At 43.3% G+C, this 21698-nt stretch overlaps 1 pseudogene; it reads right to left on the bottom strand.

Annotated features, from left to right (window-relative positions):
* The window catches only part of LOC142765781 (hemicentin-2-like), a 65034-nt pseudogene that overhangs the window by 20035 nt on the left and 23301 nt on the right, over positions 1 to 21698 (bottom strand).

The following is a 21698-nucleotide window of genomic DNA, read 5'->3' on the forward strand; positions in this document are numbered from 1 at the left end:
CTTTTCACCCATCTCAAATGTTCGCTCTCGGAAAACGCTAGTTTCTCACTCATAAACAACACCATCTTTGACACAGGAATTTCGGCAAAACGAGTTCTCTGGCCTTGTCAGGCTAAATTGGACTGTAGTACTTTGCTCGCAATTACGTGCATAAAAGTGACAGCATCTTACGGTTGAGGTCGAGCGTGACGGATGTGTCGGCAGGCGAGGATATGTTGTTTGAGGCCGTGCAATAGAGGGTCGCTCGAAGGTCCTCTCTTCTCAGAGAGTGAATGAGTAGAGTCGAAGTGGTGAGTTGCGCCTCCGACGATGGGCGCACCTCGGCCATCATTCCTTCAGGCATGCCGCTCCACACCAGCGTAGGCTTGGGCTTACCTGCAAAGAAGTCCGAAATTGACGAAGGAGTGAGTGAGTGAGTGAGTGAGTGAGTGAGTGAGTGAGTGAAAAAGGAGTGAGCAAGTCATTGTGCTCCACACTCACTGACCCAAGATAGCACTGCTGTAGACCCCTGCAGAAACTCTGCCACTGTAAATGAATGATGAATTTGTGTGCTAACAGTGCTTAAGCAAACTTGAGACCAGCTAATATTACATAATTATAAATATACATGCAATTGGAACCGGCCAGCTAATTCAAAGCAACTCTTGAATAAAAGCACAGTGCAAACTTTCTCCACTCTTAGCAACACTCGGCTTTTTATATATTTTGAGTGATAGCTTCGCAATTAGGTCCACAGCAGTGCGCCACAAAATTTCATTCTAGAACAACCAAAAGTACCCACTCTATAGCCCTGTCAATCGCAAGGATATAATGATGAGTCTGAATAAATATTGAAACGAACTTTTAATCAGATAACTACAAGTGTGAAATTCTCAAGTGTTCTTTAGAACGAGCTGTCAAGAATTTTTTTAACGAACCACAAAGGGTGATGATCGATCGAAGGAACGCTTTTCGCGCAGCCAATTTTTTGTCAGAGCTGCTTAATCAAAAGTACAGTGACCAAGAGAACAAAAGGTGCACTTTCTTCTGGCGCAGCTCGCTTTTGTTTCCTCAAATGGGTGACGAAATAAAGTGTGAGCGTTGCGTTGAGAGCTACCCAAAATAAAAAATCTGCTTTCTTTTGAACAGCCACTTATTCCTCCCATTATCGCCTTGCCCAACCAAGAAAATATATTGGCGCAGTTTGAGAAGCGATAACATACATAGAGTTTCAATTAATGAAGACCCCCAGTAGAAAAAGTCCACTTAATCGTTCTTGGCCTTATATCGCAGGAGTGCGGAAACGTCTGGACTAGCTTCGTTCCGTGACAAGTTTGACAAGATAAGTTTAGCCCACGATTCATGAGTCAGAAGAGAGCGAACGGTATGAGAATCATAAGAGGCGTTACAAACTGAACTTAGGTTCGTTTCGTCGGTACTGTATGAGAATTCCTAATTAGTAATCAAATTATAACCTCACTCTATTCCTTGACGCACAAGCCCACTAAAATTCTTTTTAGCGAAAATATCTACTCTCCTCAGAGTGTATTCTTGCACTTCGCGTGTTTTGCCGCTAACAGAAGGTGTTGTGTGTTTACCGCAAACTAAAAGGGTGCTGCGTGTTTAAAAAAAAAATAACTAAAGGCTGCTGGAATTTGAAAATTGCTTATTGTAGGGAAAAAGAATAATAAATCTCATAGCTTGAATGAGCTTGATACTTGCGCGTGTGTTTTATGTGAACCTTAGTGAATGAAAAATTTCATCCAACGAATTTTGCGTGCCTGGCTGACGACAGTCAATAGCAGGTAAAGCGTTCTGGCAAGGTTCTCCTCTCCAAAGCTTCCTCAGGAAAGTGTGACAGCAATGTCGATTCAGTGCACCAACCTGCTTTTGCCTGAAAAGATGGCAGCCGTAGGAACACACAAGTATGCAACTTTCTTTCTACCAACTGCGCTTCAAGACATGATGTCACATGAACATTTCTTCTTTGATAACGCAGCGGTAGCACGTTTCTAGACTTAGTAAAATCACACAGTTCGTTCGTCGTCCACGACCTGAGTGAGTGGAAAATAATAAGTTATATTTGTAAAGGCAAAGTCAGAATTTTAGAAAACCCAAGAGAGAACAAATAAGCCGCATATTCCCGCTTCTCCTTGCTAGTAGCTTCAAATAAACCTACCTTGCCTTGTTTAAAACACGCTAAGAACAGTTACTGCGTTGTTTGACTGAGCACCGTCTTCACTTGCTCATACATTGCAAGTTTCCTCGCACTTATTGGTTTGTAAACTGTTTACACCAATTATAAACCTGCATATTGTAGGCATCTATTATGCTCTTCACCCTCATCTGAACAGCACTCAGTCATCATCACCTGTTCTGGCTGACAGTCATCATCGTCTATGAACGTGTGCTTCACCTTCGGGTCCGTTGCGCTTGTTCGTTCCCGAGTTCACGGCCAATAAACCTCGTCACAACTGAGTCGTCATAATAATATTGATTTTACCTGAGTACTACAAACTTCGGTTTAGAGGTTTTGCATCTCTATCAAAATTCCGCATTATAGAACGCAACATCCATATGTGTGGTGGAAAAAAATGGTGGACGCTTGAGCTTCGTCTTTAGGGGCGGATCATGACAGCCTAAGCGGAACTCGTGCACATTGCTTCCGGAACTGCTAGCCTGCTTTAGCTCTCGGTGCATATGTTAACCATACCCTACGGAAACAAACGACTTTGCGGATTATATGGACCGTTTTAAAGTATTATTGAGTCCCTATCTGTTGAGAAAGCAATTGTATTGACCTTCTCGGCTGGATTTTGTCACTGGCGTCACCGTCACTCAATATATATATATATATATATATATATATATATATATATATATATATATATATTTATATATACCTTGAGCGAACTGCGCAAGAGAGATAAGTGAACGCACGGTGGCGCGTTCCCTTATCTCCCCCACGTACTTCGCCTTGCTAAGATGAGTAGGTGGGTGTAAAACCCGTGAACGCACACTCGCACGCCTTTTGGAGCACCTTATATCTTGGCTGTCCGTAAGCTTTCAACGCAACAATTTAGTTGTAATTACCGGGCACACAAAGGCCACTGCAAGTGTTGCACAGGTCACAGTCTCCGGCAAGCAGATCAAAACGTGGGGCAAGTTTCGATGTGCTTGCCATTCAGCGCGTGACCTTCCGAATCGTTCTATCGTGTTCGATGCTTCACCTTTGTGGAAAAGCTGTTATTTGCACACTACGCCATATTTATTCTTTTTAAGAATCAGCGAAGCACCCGCTAGCCGTCCGTATAGGGCAACATGTGAACCTACGCAGCTGTTCAATTTGTTAGCGCTTCTGCTGCTGATGAATAAATATATCTGCGCGCTTTGTAATGGGTGGGCCTTTGAAACACCCACTCGTTGCTCAATTCACATCTTTTGAAGCTTGGCGCCATTCTATGCTTCTACCACGCACTATATGCTGCATTAAAAAGACTATCAACTACATCACATTCAAATAGGGATTTTGACATTGGTATAACAATTTTTTCAAAGAGTCATACGTGTTAGAACATCTGCTTGCCAGGCAGACTGCCTGTGTTCGCTCCTCATTCTGACCATGAATTTTTTATTATTCAATTTTTTTGAAACTATCCCATTTTTTTGTGACGGGCAAGGTGATTTATCGCTCACAACCAACGATCACCACTCAGACACTGACAGCTGACCATTGACAGCTAATCACTCGAATACTTTGTTTGCTTTGGTATTTATTCGTTTGAAACATGCTTGCAGAACTGGGTTTGCTAAGTAAACTTGAAAGCAAGTAGGCACTGTCTGGGCCCCTGTATAGGCACAGTTTAACAAAATTCCGAATAAATGCGGGAAGTAAAGCCAAATCACTGAGAATATTTTGTTACTGCGAGGTGTCTGGGCGAAAATTCAATGCAAGTATAGTCATCACTTAAAGTTTCGCGGGCAATACATCGCCCGAGGACTACTCCAAGTTCCATGTGGACTGTACCTACTTCGGGACATTTGTTGCTGCTCTGTGCATAAAGTTATGAGTGTACAGCAATACAAAAGTCTACTAGATCACTCATCACTACAAAGCCTCACCAAAATGCATAAATACTTTTGCCGTGTATATCCCGACTACATATCATTTACCTGTAATGACATTGTAGTGTCTGCGTGTCACAAGGGTCACATTACAAATATACATTACACATTGACATCAAAATATCTCTACAGTTTAACGAATGAACTACGCTCCTCAAGAACGGCAAATCAATTATATTCTAATCAACACAAATAAAAGTTAAATTTTTTATTGGCCCTTGAATGTTTATTACGGCCTATCAGCATTTCAATGCAGAATGATTACCGTTATACGGTAGACATAGTGTCAAATGAGAGCACTTTTATGGTGGCTCTGAAGCTAGTATGCACATCTATGACCTTCAGCAGAATAAGTTTAATTTAGGTCCTTAGAATGTGGAGCGCACACTAATTTCTTGACACGAACATGGGAAACAGTTCTCCGTATTTTAGCAAAGTCAATCATTATAGATAAATCTGCTTTTTCAGAAAAAAGACTGTTTGGGTGTTATAACAATTGTTCATGGGAATTAAAACATAAGATTTAAAATATGGCCTGTAAATGTTCCATCAGCAAAAGCGTGATTACAAAGCACGCTAGATATCTAACAAATTTAATTCTTCAGCCCACTGCGAAGCCAGATTCAACAATGCGCGCTTCTAACTATGCATAAACCTGCAGCGCAGCTAATATCCTTGATGAAACTTGGGGGAAACGCCATTCGTCGAGCCGCTGCAATCCACGTCGATATCTTGGTAACAGCTGGTTCACTCGCTCCTCATATCGTTATTTCGTACAGCATGGCTTTGCTCCAGGGTGCGCTTTGGCCAATACTTTTCTGCGTACTTTTCTGCCTCAGCGTATCTCTACTCCTTTTCACCGTTCCTTGTTCGAATCCAGATTTCAATAATCAACGACGTCACCTGTCGCGAATATATATTGGAGGACAAAGAAATTAGGATTTGACGTCTTAATTTTATATTTCTTAGGCACTACATCAATAGGAACCCTAGGAGAGCATCGGTCTATTTGTGGTAAACATAGTATAAATCTGAAAAAGTAAAGTGAACGCAAAGAAAACTTGTCACCAGTAGCAACCAAACCTGTAATCTTGAAATAAGCCACCCGATGCTCAACCAGTTAAGCTACCATGTCTGGTACCTTGCCATCGACTTTTGAACAACTGAGTAGCTAGTCACTGGTGCTCGTAGCCACGACTGGGAGTACGGATCACTCTTCTTTATAGATCTCCCACTGGAGATCCGAATCTACAAGTCTTCGCTCCTTGGCGAGCTAAATTAACCAACTAGACCACGCCAATAATGCTCCCCATCACAATAACGGTGCGCTATGTATATACAACATATGCCACAGGTTTACTAGCAATGGGCTTAAAAAGAAACATTCTTGAAAAAGGCCCGTACTTTTATTGTACATAGAAGGTAGTGCCAGTAGGAGAATTTTTGTGTGCATTGTTAAACAAAAAAATACTCGCAATGTGCGCGTTAACTAAACGTGGACTGCAGGTCTCTGAGTCCTATCGAAGTCTTCTGTTTCTCACTGTCCGCTAGCAGCATTTGTCATGTTTCAGTGAGAAACACCGATCCATTGCTGTGTGCTTTACGCCTCTCCAGCCTCCCTCTTGCGCAACGCCGCAAAGGAGGAAAAAGTGGGAAGGCGCGTTTAAAGTGCGTTCCACGGTGAGTATCATGGGGGCTAGCAGCACTGAATAACACTCAGTGGAATAAATGCAGTGTCACCGTTGATAAAGCGCACGGGAGGCTGGCCTTCACTACAGAACAACTGGCACCACGTCGGGTGTGTTCTTCAAAGGTTAAAGGCTCGGTATCTGCTAGAAACAAGTTCTCTTGTCGTGCACTTCAATATCCATGAATTTGTATGCTAATACTACTGATAATGTCTCTTCTACCTTCACAGAATTGTTGTCTGTTGAATTGCATTAATTATGGATGCAGTAGCTAAAGAATGTTACTTCTATGAATGCGTAACTTCTAGGCACCCTATGTTGAACTACACGCCCCCGGAGTAAATAACGACAAATGAAGGCGCGGCTACTTGCTGACTGAGCCTAAACGTGCATACTTTTTTTCTTCGCAAACAAAATCTCTGCTTAGTTGTTTGGCTCAAGCAATGAGTGTAATAGCAAGAAATTAGAATATCCGATGAAAAAATTGGCCCCGTATCTGCATGTTACACCGCAAATGTCGTCGAAAGACGATAGTCTTGTGTCTGGAGAGAGTGAACAAAACGTTTATTTGATGTTCTGCGCAAGAAAATCGGTGAAGAGTATTCTTGAGGCACGGCGTTACAGTGCCTTGAGAATGCAGTGGAGGCGAACGAGCGTATCAAGTCACGTCACACACGAGACATGAGCGCTATCTGGCAGTCATCTTGGAAAACCAAGCGCGCGGAGTGCGCGCCTGTCTCTGAGGTGATAAGGTGTAGAACGCAAGGTGACGGGTAGGTGCCACCACCATTCGTCTAACCAAAGCGTCGGAAAAACTTGCCTTTTTGTGCAAACGTTGCATGGTCCACGCAGCGTGATAAACGCTATGGTCCTTAGGGTTATTTATGTCTGCCATTTCAAGTAAAAAATACACATACACAATATTGACTTGCTGTTATGGTGTCTCAGATATGCGCAATATTGCTTTTACTAGACAATCGCACAAGTATGAACGCTCAGCCTAGAGCATTATTGGTGGGCGCTGCGGATGGGGTCGGCCATTTGAAGCATCGTTTTGCCACTTTGGTTCGTTTAAGGTACAGTTAAGGGTGGGCAAACATACAATTGTACAGACAGACAGACAAAAATTTTTGCGTCCAAGGTCCCCAAGAAAGGCCATCGTCTTTAAAACTACAAGCAGCTCGATACTTCCAGCACGCAGTGGCAGCGCATAGAAGGACACTCGATGACTCATTTGGTGGATTCCGTTCGGAGAAGTTGTGCCGTCAGCCAACTCCGTCGTCAGCGTAGCTCTCGCAGATCGGCACGCCATCCACGATTTCTCGACGCCATGTAGCTCTAGCTGATCAGTTCCCCGTCTGACTCTTTTAACCATGTTCGATTCTTTGCCTTTTCTGAATCTTTACTTCTCACTTCATCACTCGTTATGCCATCCCCTCATGAGCTGAGGTGTCTCACTTACCTGCAGACACTTGCGAGGCTCACATTTCTCTTCTTTTCATCTCTTACAAATGACTACCCCCTCCACACGAAAAAAAAAACGCACAGATATGCTCAAGACAAGTGCGAACTAACAACCTTCATGATTACTACGTCTTTTGCTTGAAAAACACACTGTAAATGTCTAAAATGGAGAAGCCCACGCTGTTTATTTTTGTAATACGAAGCATTTTAGCATTTCTTAGCGAACTTGGGTGACATTGAGCGTATCTATCTATCTATCTATCTATCTATCTATCTATCTATCTATCTATCTATCTATCTATCTATCTATCTATCTATCTATCTATCTATCTATCTAGCTGCTTGCAACTTTAAGCTCTCCTGGCCGTTTAAATAATATTAGCGATACCAAACGTGGTATATCATAACATGACTGTATGACGAGCATAAGTGACTATTTATAACAAGAAAATCGTGAAATGTGTGTAATGAAAGTGATTATTTACAATTTGTAGTCTTGCAGCTATTGCCCTGGTTTCGTTCACATGAAATGTATCGAAAATGGTATGGTATGACATGACTACATGGCGAACACAAGCGACAGACCCTAACATGAAAATCATGACATGCGTGTTTCGAGACAACATGTCTACATGCCACTCTCATGATGCGCTCAAGCGCGCTTTGCTAGCTTCACATATACCGAATTTGATATTACGGGACTTGAATGGCTGTCGAAGGCATGTGACTGTTGCAAACATAACGATGGGCAGATCCCACGTACAGTGAAAATCGAAGATATGCGAAGCACGAATGAAAAATTTATATATGTCACTTTAAAGTCAGCAGAGCGTCACGAGGTGGAGGTAAATGATGGCGTACATCACTTCCCTGTCATGATTGTCATGTTTGGTTGTGTCGTTTACCTTCGTCATCCATTCCTGTCAAGTGATACTAAACATAGTATATGTGGAGACAGCGAGACAGCTGTGAGCACGCTATGACCGTGGTATGTTGCCATGTTATTACATGACACGCGTGTCAGGATTATCATGTTTCCACTATATATATTTTGTTTGTTTGCACTATATATTCATATATATGTTCGTCATCCATTGTCGTCTCATATCACAAAATTTGGTATATGTGGAGCTAGCAAAACAGCTACGAGCGCATCATGAAGGACCCAATATACTCCAATGTAGCGTTGACACACGCGCAAGCTGGGTACAGTGAAGCAGCGTTAGCAAAACACGAGCACTCTGTAGTCTGACGCCACGCGCGACCGGCACGATCAGCGTCCGTCGGCGCGGCTCGACGACAACCAATGCGAAATGCGACATGCTGCATTTCGCACCGATGCGTTACCCATACAACACTGCGCTTCCCTCTTTTTTGTTACGGAGGAACGCGGAACGCGCTGAAACGCGCATGCGTCAAAGCAACGCAGTATATACGGCACGCGCCAGCGAGTATATGGGAGGACGCCGCGCCTGGCGTGGCAACGCCGGCGTGACGCGACGAAATAAACGCCGGCGAGCGCACGTACCGGGTCACGTCTAGATGTATTGGCGCCTTGACAGTGGCATGTAATCATGTTCTCAAATGACACGCATCTCATGGTTAGAATGTTTGCTCCAGTGTCATACATTCGTCATCTGTTGACATCCTGTAATACCAAATTCGGTATAATTGAAGCTTGCGAAACGGCCACCAGTGAATCGTGAGCCTGGCATGTAGTCATGTTGTTACATGACACGCATTTCATGATTATCATTTTTGCACCAATCACATACCTTTGCCATCCATTCACGTACATTAATACCAAATTTGTTATATGTGACGCTAGCGAAACGGCCGCGAGTGCATTATGAGCGTGAAATGTAGTCATTTGGTCACCGACGGACGCTGTTATAGAGTGCTCTATAGTCTGACGGCGCCATACTATGGAGGGCTTGCGTTTTCCTAGCGTAGCGTCGCTGCGCCCATCGTGCGCGCGCGTCAGCGTTACTTATACTTACAGTATATTAGGCCCTTCATGATGCGTTCATGGCCATTTTGCTAGCTTCACATGCACTATATTCGGTGTTACGTCACGTGACGTCAATGAATGATGAAGGTATATGGCTGGTGCAAGCATGATAATCATGACCTGCGTGTGATGTAATAATGTGACAACATACCACGCTCAAGATTTCCTCGTGCTCGTTTCGCTAGTGCCGCACATACGAAATTTGGTATTACATGACCTGACTGAATGGCGAATGTAAATGGCAGATCCAAACATAATAATCTTGATATTCGTGTCATGTGAAGCATGACTACGTGCTACGCTCATAGCGCGCTTGTGGCCGTGTTGCTTTCTCCGCATATGCCAAATTTGATATCAGGTCACGTGAGTAGATGACGAAAGTAAACGACGTGTCAAAACCTGATAATCAAGATATGAAAGTCATATACGACATAATTTACGTCCACCTCCTATCATTGTGCTGATCTTAAAGTGACATATCAACCTTCCTCATTTGTGCTTCGCATAGTATTGATTCACACTGTACGCGGGATCTACTTTGCTTTTTCTTTTAAACGTCGGCCCGTGGAATGAACCCTCTGCGTTTCGCGCCACGTCATAGCGTATCACACCAAGTGTTCCCTGTGTTCCCTTTTCCTTTTTTCTTCTATATCAAGAGTGATACAGAAGACGACCACTTTTTGTGCTCGTCTCCACGGTAATTTTCATTTGAAAGAAAATGTTAAAGCGGCGTTGATAAAATATACTCTCAAGCTGTTCCGAGGTGTACGTGCCGGAAGTGGTAAATGACAAGGAGTTTTAGAATAACGTTTGCAGGTGTTGAAGGCGTTGCTTTAGTTGCGGGCGCCATATGAGGTTTAAAATAGCGTTTGCTCCCCCAAGGAAAAGGTCTAGGGACTTTCGCCCCGACCGCGAACCTAAATGCACAGAAGCTACACACAGTACTTCATGGGCCACATGCACGTAGCATACGCCGCCCGCCTATTCAGATTTTCTGCGGGTGGGCCGCGAACGCGAACGGCGGCTCGCGTTACGACACAGGCGCAGTGGCAGTGACCGCACCAAAAGCGCTTGCGGTGCGCTATTTTAAAATTCCCTAGCAGCTCGCCGGTATAACGCCGGCACAGGCATACCCAGGGTTGCCACCTCCACGGTATGTTCGTCGATTCGCGTTCGTCAATGCAAAATCATTGCGAAAACCGGGAATGCTCTTCGTCTCATGCGAAGGGTAACGGACTGACGCAGAGGCCTCGAGGAGGACGACGTGCTTCAACTGATCAATGCCTTTGCGCTATGTCACTTCACCTGCACTATGGCCATGCAGAACTAGCTCAGAGCGAAGAACGACAAACTCAATGCCCTCAAGAGAAAAATCATCAAGTGAGCACTTGGGCTGCCTAGCCGGAGGATGCCTAGCCGGAGGAGATCCTCCGGCTAGGCATACAGAACACAATATAGGACATTGTCTAGGCTCAGAAACGGGCTCATCTAACACGGCTTTTTTACACATTGGCTGATAGGCGGATTTTAGTGGAGATCGGATACCCCAACCAAGAATTTGTCTATAGCAACATCCTGATTCCCAAGGAAATAAGACAGAAGCTCCTCGTCTCACCACAACTCCACAATGAGCATCCTGTAAACCACGCTAGTCGTCGCGAGGCGAGAGCTTCGAATATACTAAATAACATTACTGAGCACAACATAGACACAAGCTTCGTAGAAATCTCCACGCACCATAACGGCTAGGCTTTTGCCCTTTCCGTCGTGAATTCACTAGGCCATGTCGCCAACTGCGCCTCGTTTCGGACGACAGATGCCGAGGTGACTGAGCAAGTGGCCATTGCACTCGCCATACAAGACAGTAGTAAACAGAAACGGTGCTTAGCGACTAAACGGTGGCTGTAAGGGCATTTCAGAAAGACCGGGTAGGACGGCAGGTAGTTAAAATGCTGAAAGGCACCAAAAACAATCGCAGCACCACACACTTTGTCTTTTGGTTACCTGCCCACGTCGGGGCAATAGAGAGGGTTCCTTTTAAGTTCAATGAGTCGGCCCATGAGGTTGCGCATGGCTTTACCGACTGCGCTATCTCGGATCAGACGACTTTCTCCCCGGACACGCACCTAGCACTCACAATGAAAGTACTAAATTTTAGGGGCGAAGCTCCTTAAGCCATGGATCGTGCGTCCGTGATGCATGTAGTAGTAGTAGTAGTAGTGGTAGTAGTAGTATTAGGTAGCCACCTCCCGCGCACTCATTTGGATTGAGGAGGAAACCCGCGCACGTTAATGATAAATAAAAAAAGTGTTTCTGATGAAATACCCTACAGAGGTGAGTAACAGTGACTTATCATAAAACTTGCCTTGGGGTTGATGCTTACTAAAAAATCACAGCATATCCACAAAATGAATGATGATGAGTAGCGTGAAGCGTCTGTCAATCCGTCCGTGCTTCTGTCCTTGCATTCTTCCATCCGTACGTGTGCCTATTCGTCCGTCCGTGCGTACATCAGTCCATCTGTAAGTGCTCCCGTTCATGCGTCCGTCCGTGCGTCTGTCTGTGCGTTTGTCCATCCGTTTGTCCGTCCCTCCGTGTGTTTGTCTGTATGTCCGTCCATTCGTCCGTCCGTCCATGTGGTGAACACTTCAAGTACCGCCATCTCGCTTCTTTTTATCATATCTTCATTATACACAAGTACCACCATCCAGCGGACAACCCAAGCACTAAACTAGTGTATGTACCACATTTCTGCTGTCAGTGTTTTCGTAACACCGAGAGCGTATAAGGACGACGTGCTACGTTTTTAGTAACATGTGGACATGCGGATGTATGCTTGAAAGGGCGTATGTACCTCTGGAAGGCTACCGACTACTACTACAACCAAACACTTCAGAGGATGTACAGACCCACGCCTTAAGAAACTTCGTACCAAACGCGTCGGGAAGTGTCATGCTCATTAATTGTTTTTTTTTAACCAAAATGCTATTCCTCTATTTCTTCTAGACGCGCCATGTTACAAATATTCACAACTTTTTTTCTTCTCAAAGCTTCTTCCCAGCGTAAGCACATCCCAAAGATTGTCAATTAGGTAAGACTTCTTGTAAGTGATGCGGCTCTGTTCCGTTAGCAGAGGGCGCCAAGTTTTGCTTTCACAGTGAATCTGCGTCAGTATTTTGTTTTAAGATTTAGCGATATCCGCAGCCTTCATTTCAACCAGTAGAAACAGAATCAAGCATGCATTTCGAGGCACAAGTTTTATCATAAAAAGTGACAAGAAGAAATTGGTAAAACAATTTAAGTACGTAATAACTGATTACTTCGATGAAAGCCGCCGCGGTGCCTACGACACCGGGTGGCCGGTAATGAACCTGTCACCGCCATGTGCTCGCAAAACTACGTGAGGACGAAACTCTATGCGCAAGAAAAGCCTGCATGGAGGAAGGCCTAAAAGAATACTGTTCGCGCGAGAGTCCAGAGCTTTGCCCTGTTCGTAAATTATATCCGCACGCTATGTTGTCTGAAGCCTCTTTGAGCAAATATTGATGTCTGTTTCGGATAGTTCCCCTTTATCTATCATTTCCTGATTTGCCGTTTATTCAAGGTACTAAGGAGTGATGGCGGGCCATACTAAGCGATAGCCAAATTTGATCGGAGTAACTTGTCTTTCACGATACTAGGGGCATTCACGTGCGCCTGGTTCATGTTGGCTATGTGTTTTTGACAGAGAAAGATTCATTCGGACACTTATACATAGGCTCTCTGTTTGTACTACACTCAACAATGAAAATTCATTTGCAGGTATGCATCTGCATACCCAAATATGATTAAGCACTTATGCAGTGTAAACTTAAGTGATAGTTGTATTATTGAGGCTGGTAGTACGAAGGAACTTCTGCTGCACGATATTATGACGTCGAGCAACTGCTAAAGTGAATTGAAGTGAATCATAAAAACTCCATCCTCTTTTCCTTGACGCTGTTCATAAGGCAAAGAGTTCACTTCAAAAGTTTTGTCTGTACCGCAGCGCTTTATACTCAAGAAGTGGTAAGAAGCATGTTAAATTGGACACTTGACTAGTCAGCGTGCACTAGAAACTATTCTATTAAAGATTCAGTCCATTTATCTGCAATCTTTATCTATTAGCAACTTCCCTTAAAACTCGAGCTTTGCGATTTCCTAATATTTTATTTTCTGGCCCAAAAATATGCCTAATGTTTTCAACAACGATCAGCTAATAAGTGAGGCTTATAACAAGGGCGCTATAAAACAGACACTTTCACAGCACACTACTCTATGATTAGAAATTACTAGTAGGCCGTTTGATTCCCTAAGACTTATATGAATAAATATTTGCTTGTAAAACACGTTGCACAATATTGCAAAAATTGTAAGGGTGCAGCGGATGAGTGTATCCAATTTTACCTGTATGGCGTCTTTGTACGTCTTGTTTATTCATAGGAATATCCAATGCATAAATGCAATGGCCAATGCGAATCACGAATTTAAAACAGTCTGTTTGTCAGTATAGAGTACAGCTATATTGTTTCAACCACTAAGATATTGATCTGGGCTAATGGGATAGGGACCAGTCCCGGAAAAAGACAAAAGAGTCTTTTATAAAAGGCATGGAGGAGCCAGGAAAACAGAACCTTTTAGAGGCCTAAGTACCACCAACTTTTGGTGAAGCACAAGAAAACGTCGTCTCTTGCAAATGAATTGTTTCGGAAGAAAACAGCTTAAATATATACGCCACACTGCTCCTCGCAATGTAGAATCCGCCGGATGTTATGTCCAAGAAACCAATGTAAGAAATGACGAGCTCAGACTTCCGGGTTACGTAGGCCTTCCCAGCAATACCCAATGCACGGTGATGGCGTGTGGATATTTCCAGTGTACAGACACCACGCATGCGCAAAATGCTTCACAATGGTCATTATACGTACGATCTGATGTTCATTTTTCAGTGATAGACGTGAGTGACCTCTGCGGACCTGGCCAGACGTTTATAGTCGTTTTCTATTTAACTTAAAATTTTTTTTCGCACACTTGTCTAAGTTCTCATCATTTTTTCTTTACTTCTCTCTCTTTTTTCCTCTTTCTCTTCTCTTATCCTCGTTTTTTTTTGTCTTCTCCCGAAAAAGTAAACAGGCGTTGTGCCCGTAGAGTGGCAGTTGCCATTTCGCTTTCTTTCTTTCATCTTTGCCCTTGTGTTTCCGTGTATGCAAATAAAAAAATAAATAAATGCGCGAACACTACTGCCTCAACTAGTTGCTAGGCGTCAGACACGCGAGCAATCGTTTCTACTCCAGCGAAGAAGTTCCAAATTTCGAACTCAGACGCGCGCATAACCACAGACGTGACACCTATACCCAAGTAACTGTTTCTTCTTATCCAAAAAAAAAAACTTTCTATATTTACGGGGTAGGAGCATGTCAGATTTCGGCAAGATTAAAAACCCTAGGAAAGATTGCCTCACACGAGCAATGATTACTATGTGCATGAAAATTTACCGATAAATTGTTTTGCATTCAAATTTCATGCTCCCTGACAGTGATGTTCCCGAACCCTGCCTGACACAAACACGACTGTTTTGAGTAGCATTTCCTACTCCACACCAGCCTGCCGATATACTTATGACGAAGCGTGTTCGTTTTTACACAGGGAGAGCCTTGGTTATTTAGAAATGGGTGAACACAGGCCTGCCAGCTTGCGCGAAGGAGAAACGCCACAGGCACGTTGCGCCAGCTAGCCACGCTCTTGAGATTGTGGACCACCTTAAACACGAGGTACAACCAGAGGTGCTCTTACCATAAACTGCTTGCTTTACTTTGTGCCATTAGGCCTTTAAGAGAGGATTTCAGAACCAGATACTACGTAAGAGTTAGGAGAGGCTGCTGAATCTGCCTGCTCAACGTGAATAATTAAAATACCCTTCAGCGCCCCTTGAAGGCGGCTGGTTCACTGCAGAATGGCAAACGCAAAGAAGCATTTGACACAAAAATACCGTAAATAGCGCAGCTGTTCTAACCTGCCGCACGCATTTATCAAGAAGGCTGCATCATTTCCTCATTTTGAGACACTCACAATGATTCAGCGTTTTTTTTTATTCTATTGTTTCTAAAAAGAGCAAAATGTACGGGAAATTTGAGGTACTTCTAAATCATGGTCTGTGGAATCGTATCGTCATATCACTTCTGAAATAAGAGCTGTTTAACTCACAGAAATGGTATAAAACCACTCACAACAACGTTCGCAGATAGACCAACACTTTCAACAGTCTGTGCTTTAACACTGACGCAATAAATTTTGAATATTAGATGAGTTTTGTTTTAGGAGGCATTTGACTTTATGCTAGTTCAACATCAAACCGTAGGGCTATTTTTTTGCAATAGCAACCATGATTCGTTGAATTTATTTTTCTGTACTGGATGAGTATCCTTCCTTTTAACGAGAAGGAACCACTAGACGTGTTGAAAATTTGAAGAGTAAAACTTACCACCATGGACCACGCACACCAATGCCAGCGTGCTGCCTTCGTTGAAAGGACCGATGGTGCCTCGGAGTTCATTTCTTTCACCGTCTCGTATTGCTGGAGGCTCGGGTGGAGCTGTGTAAATACAAGAACGCGTTCAAACACGAGTCTATGTATTACAAATGACTCTCGCTGCAGCCCAAAGATATTGAGGCCATCGCTATCGTTTCGGTACACAGGACAATCACTGAAAAATTCCTGCAGCTCTCCACAGATTCGACCAGCCAGAAGCACACGCAGTGTTTTCCTAAGAGATGGGGAGGGGGACGAAGCGGGCTCTCAGTGTGTCTCCTTTCTATTAAACCAATGTATGGAGAGCGGACTTTGTTTCCCCTTTTAGGTGACTAGCTTAGGAAGTAGGCCTACACCCTCCCTCCCTCCCCTCACACATATGTACACGTTTAGGCAAGCAGCATTGAAATATTGCTTCATTTTCTCACCAGTTGATTTACCAGTGCTACCCAAGCAGGCTTAAAAATGCTGGAGTGGAAATAATTGGCCAGAAGCAGAGCCGTGGCAAGATGTCGGCTGCAGCGGCCATCTTACTAGGGGCATGATAAAGCTATTAAGACAGGGAAGTTTATTTCAAACTTGTAACAACACTTCAAGTGAGTACAGCTGTCTGGAGTAACAAAACCACTTCAGTGGCGCGTGCAAACAAGAAAACATAGTCACGATGTAATACAAAGCACTTCAATATTCTTACAGATTACGAATCACTCAAAGAAACAAGGAGAAAAGGAAACACAAAAAGCACGAAGTTGGAGCAGAATCACATATTATGTCCGACGAGATGCAAGATTAAGACAGGGAAGTTTATTGCAAACTGGTAACAGCAATTCAGGTTAGTACGACTGTCTGGTGTAACAAAATCACTTCTGTGGCATCTACAAACAAGAGAACATAGACACGATGTAACGCACAGCACTTCAATATTCTAACGGAACACGAATAAAAAAAAACAAAGAGAAAATGAAACACAAAATGCACTCAGTTTGAACATATTCACATAATATAGGTGCGACGAGAAGCACTGTTTTTTTGTGAATTAAAACGGCAGTAAAAGAAATAACTATTCCCATTCCGAAATCCAAAAAAAAAACGTGTATGCCAACTTCTGATGAAGGCTTCTTCACCCCGCTTTGCAATCTGTTCGGAAAGGTACCGAACCATGATCATTCTAATCTTCCGTAACGCTGGGTATGTAGCTCGTTGGGGTCATCGGCATTATTCGGCTATACAGAGCCGACGCCACACGACGAACATCGTGATGTAAAGTAGAAGTTGTTCGAATAAGCCCCTTCTGCGCTCTCCACCCGAAGGCACTGACATTCCGAATAGACGACGCACGACGTGCCACACGCCTTTGGCCGCTACGCATTCAAACATCGTGTGGCGGATCGTTTCTTTTTTCCCGCAGTTGGGGCAGTGGTCATTGGGAATGACGCCCCACTTTAACAGTCTCTGACGAGTGGGCAACGCGTCCCATCGCCGCAGCCAATCAAATTCTCTAACTATTTCCGGTACGCGGTTGTTCCGCCATTTCTTCCACTTGTTGGGCCTCCATCTCTGTTTTTCCTCGTCAGTAATCGAGCGACTGATTAACATTTCGCTAATGCGAGCGGGTGCGAGCTTTGCAAAGTATTCTTCGGCGGCATCACCGTCAACCGAACGCTTGAGGCCCTCTGCTGCTTTATAAAAAGCATGCGGGTGTTCTGCTTGAGGCCCCCGGTACCTTTTCGACGTGAATGCGGCTCCAAGAGATCCGGTCCAGTATGGCAATAAGCTACGACCAGGATAAGTCACTGTCCGGAAACAATTTTTGAACTGTTTTAGCCGTAAGTGCCTTTGTGAATGTCACAACATTTGGCAGACTAAGTCCTCCACACCTTTTTGAGAGCTTCAGGGACTTTTGTTGAAATTTTGGTGTCTTCGCGTTCCATGGGAAGGCTCCAACCAACGACGTAAGGCGGCCCGCAAAACATTTGGGTATGAGTGCAATGTGCCTGATTCAAGAAGCATATGCGCATGCTTTGGTTTTCACCACCATCAAGTGACAAATTGAAGTTAGAGGCATACGCGAAGACCTGCGTGGCTCAATGTACGGCGTGCTCCCAATTTCTTTTGGCCACCTCCCCGTCTTAAAAGCATACCCCGAGGACTTTAACGGCATCCACGTATTGAGTACCGCCCGGCAAAGAGGCGTGGAAGCTACCGAAACGAACGGCTTTGCTTTTTTGCGCATTCAGGAAAGCACCCGACAAACTGGCATACTGTTCAAACAACTCTAAGAAAGCGCGGTAACTGGCTTGATTTCGCACGAACACTGAGATATCATCAGCATAAGCGGTGATGCTGACTGACCCCAGATCTGTCATTGGAAATCCCTGAATATTAGGGCACTTTGCCACTTTCATAAGGAGAGAATTTATGGAAGGAACAAAAGCAACGGTGTGATTTAGCATACATGGCGAAAACCTCTTGTTACTGGAAATCTTGTTTCCAAGCCATTGATGAGAAGTCGGCTGGTCATATTGGTGTATAGAATCTCTATACAGTGGACGTATTTTTTTGGGTCACATAGTGCTCCAAGCGCATCATAGTGTTACTAGTTCTCTTTGGTAAGCCTCTGACTGGAGGAAAAGTTCATTGGAGATTCATTCTCCCATAGTCATTTCTGCGTGTTATTTTGTCGGGAACAACTATCTTTTAATATAGAAGTAACGTAGCAATTACATTAACTTATCAAAGCCACTTGATATCTAAGTAGGTTCTACCAGAAAAGAATATGCTTCCGCCGTCTTGGCAATAGCAAAAGCTGAGTTGACAGCTGCCCGCAACACAGTGATATATGTTTTGGAGGACCAAATAGAAGTTTATTCAATCTAATCAGCTGGCAAGGAAATCCGGGAGCTTCTACTCCAGCAGTTTTTCTTTAAACGTCCTTGGTGCTACCCGATGGTTGAGTATATGAGAGTCACCTAAGGTGCTGTGTCTGAGTGGCTCAAATGGGCAAAAAAAAACACGATATTTTGCCTCTTGGTAAAGAAGTGTGAGACTGGAAAACAAGAAAGTTAGCAGCAGAAAACGAAACGTAACAGATTCTACGGTAATAAAATATTCAGAGAAAAGTACCATGGAAGGTTGTAAGTAAATCAAGAAGTTAAAAAAAAATAACATGGATTGTTTTACCATCACGACGTTTAGGTATTATATGCAGCGATTCCTTTTGTTTGTTCAGCGAATGACGTTATCGCATTTAGTTTCAATTGTTACGGCTTGGTCATTTCACAAGACACAATATTATTCTACACCTAATACAAGGTTAAAACGCCCTTCTTGATTTAATGAAGCGGAAGGAAAAGGATGAATAAAAAAATAACAGAGAGAAAACAATGCTCTGACCTCAAAAATTGAGATACGTGGAATGAGATATACTTCCCCGAGATACGACAGGCGATAAAATGAGAAAACAATCAGTAAATTTCAAAATTTTTCTATATTCTTGGGATATACTTAACGCAACTCTAAATGTGTGCATGCTTACCGGGAAGTTTTAATAGATAAAATAGGCATGTCATATTTGTTCATGGATTCATAGCAATGAGTATTGATAAAGAACTGGCTTGAAACTTGACTAGGTAGCTCGAAAATCGCTTACGCTTAGACAGCCTGTGCAATTAGACTGGAGAGCGTCAATTTTGATTGCACATCTATGTTTCTTAGTCTGTGAAGCCTACTGTTACTTTCGAACTCCCGGTCATTAGAAAATTCTTCACTTCGCTTCTTTCAGAATATTTTGTGGTAAGCACGCTTCATTGGTCACCAATACTCCTAGCGCTAGTACATTGCGTATTGCAATATTGAAGGAGAGAACAAAACAGCATGCATTCATCATTACAACAGATACACGGCACTTCTTCCGCGGTGCTTTAACCCTGTGTCTTTTAGGAAAACCACTAAGGTAATATACCGACGCTTTATCACCTGGATGCCTTGTGGGCAAAATTGTATACTTTGCTGGTATTACAAAACGCACCACTTCCTAATGTACGGACGACATTTTCTTTTTTTATTGCTACTTGCTTTTTTTTTTTGTGGTCTAACATTGTTGACCTATAGAGGTACCTATTTCTTTCTTTTTTACTTTATTTTCAAGTTAGTAGCACCATCGGTAAAATGCTAACTGTAAACCATGATTGCTTTCAATGAATACGTCGGTTACCGCAGCATGATAGTTACGGCTATATGTTGGTATAAGCACGGCACCCACGCTCACTCAAAATTTATAGAAAAGTAACTGTAAAATTAAGAACCAGTAAATAACGTGAGGCATCCCGTTACGATTAACCATGATGCATGCAAATAACCAACCCCTGCTATCCTCCTCTCCCTTCTTGCCACTATTACGCATTACCGCTCTTCGTAATGGTCTTGTATCGATTGCACATGCAGGGCTGGTTATTGCGCCGTAGTGATACCTCTCATGCCGATGTAATCGCCACAGCCGACATTGTGTGGATCTAATTAGGCACTTCCGGGTTCATTTTTCTGGTGCACATGCGAAATGCGTTTGCCTTTGAGTGAGCCACGTGCGAAGAAGTGCACGGTGTCAAGTGTGCTGTAATAGCCAATTATGTGCAAACAAAGGGTGTTAAAGCAGAACATCTATAAAACTGAACAAAATGTTCATATATTTAAGTGATGGGCGGCACAGCTTGCATTGCAGTTTCAGTAAAAACAAGACCTTTTTGCGTATGCCCACATTTTTTTTTCACTGGTGCTGAGCAACGTTTCCAGAGAGGTTTTCACAATAACAGCAACGTAACCGTGCGTACTTGAGCTGAGCAACGCAATAATACATCGGTAATTTGACACTTTATGCGTTTCAATAAAGCAGTTGAACTTAAACTAAATTATGTGCATTCTATAACCTGTGTATCCATAATTCTGGTTTTGCTCCCATTTCTGCGTTATATTTAGTTAAACATTGGCGTATAAAAATATTGTGCTACTAGTTATGCGAGAATGAGGGATTGAGATAGCAAGGCAAAAAAACAGAAAGATTAGGTGGGTGTGCGTATCCCGTTGATACCGCAAGCTCGGCACGGGAAATTTCGGGACGGTCATGTTGGAAAACGAAAGACGAAGAAAAAGAAAAGTGTTCGAAGTGGACACATTGACAAAAAAACTTTAAAAATTGCTGTTCAGCTAGACTGTACTGAAATTCTGGATAATTATCAGAACTGGCACTCAAGTTCTTCACACATGAAGACACGTGTCATTCATACGCTAATGATAGATGCATAAAATTTTCATAGTGGGGTATCAGGAATCTCACAGCTGAGGCGCAATACCAAATAATAATGTTCTTGTGAGTTTCTTGACGCCAAGTATTTGGCTCTAAATCACTCTCGCACGTAGTGCTTACATGAGAATGTGAGTTTTACTGGCGGTGTTGATGCCACACCAGTGTCACCTGCAGCTCAACGCCATATTGGCTGAGCAACTGTGGCAAGTATTCCTTGATACTACGCTCATAAACGAGAAAACAAGCATGATATTTCTATGAAAAAGCGTGAAAGGAATCATACTATAAATCAGGAGGCGCAGCGTGAAAAACACGCCGATGCATTTAAATAAGGCATTTTTAAAGCGATGCCTTTGGCTCCTGACAGACCCGTCGTCCACACAACAAAGTTGAAGGCACACTACACGTCCTATTGGCATGTATTTATGGCCGAAGCGCGCCACCAGTTGGTCTGTCGCAAAACGTGATGCTAGTCGTGCTGCAGGAGGTTTTCTTCGTACTCCCCGTTTTTGTATTCTTCCTTTTTATTATTAGGAAGCAGATAAAACCGCAGAAAATGTGGGCTCTACAAACTTGTTTTTGCTA

This window comes from Rhipicephalus microplus, chromosome 1, assembly GCF_043290135.1.
Source record: "Rhipicephalus microplus isolate Deutch F79 chromosome 1, USDA_Rmic, whole genome shotgun sequence".
Taxonomy (NCBI): domain Eukaryota; kingdom Metazoa; phylum Arthropoda; class Arachnida; order Ixodida; family Ixodidae; genus Rhipicephalus; species Rhipicephalus microplus.